General features: G+C 16.7%; 1 protein-coding gene across 1 annotated transcript in view; it reads left to right on the top strand.

The window, feature by feature from the left end:
* The window catches only part of LOC107477353 (4-coumarate--CoA ligase 2-like), a 5,769-nt gene that overhangs the window by 1,923 nt on the left and 3,414 nt on the right, over positions 1-432 (top strand). The gene's annotated exons all lie outside the window — the stretch shown is intronic.

The following is a 432-nucleotide window of genomic DNA, read 5'->3' as shown; positions in this document are numbered from 1 at the left end:
AAATCTCTAAAATTTTAGTATTTTAGTATTTTTAAAAAATAAGAATATAAGAGATTAAAATTTTTTGGAATGAAGACTGAAATTTTAATAACATTTTATGCTTAAATTATTTTTATTTTAATTAATTAATTTTAAATTTAATTTTTGTGCAAATTAAATTAGAATTTTATTTTTATTTCAATTTCTGACTTCTATTTTATATCAAACACAATACTGATACTTATTTTAATTTCTGTCATTCAGTCTTTATTTCTCGGTCTCAGTTTTTCAATTTTTATTTCTCTTTCAAACACTACCTTAAGGTCATTATGATTATATTATAATGACTACTATAGTTATAGTATTTTAAAAAATATTGATAAAGTTAAAAAATATTTTTTTTTCTGATAAACAACGACTTTTTATAAGTATTACTAAAAAAACATAATTAAA

Source organism: Arachis duranensis, chromosome 3 (assembly GCF_000817695.3).
Source record: "Arachis duranensis cultivar V14167 chromosome 3, aradu.V14167.gnm2.J7QH, whole genome shotgun sequence".
NCBI lineage: Eukaryota > Viridiplantae > Streptophyta > Magnoliopsida > Fabales > Fabaceae > Arachis > Arachis duranensis.
The sequence above is the reverse complement of the archived record's forward strand: the minus strand, read 5'-3'. Positions and strand labels throughout refer to the sequence as shown.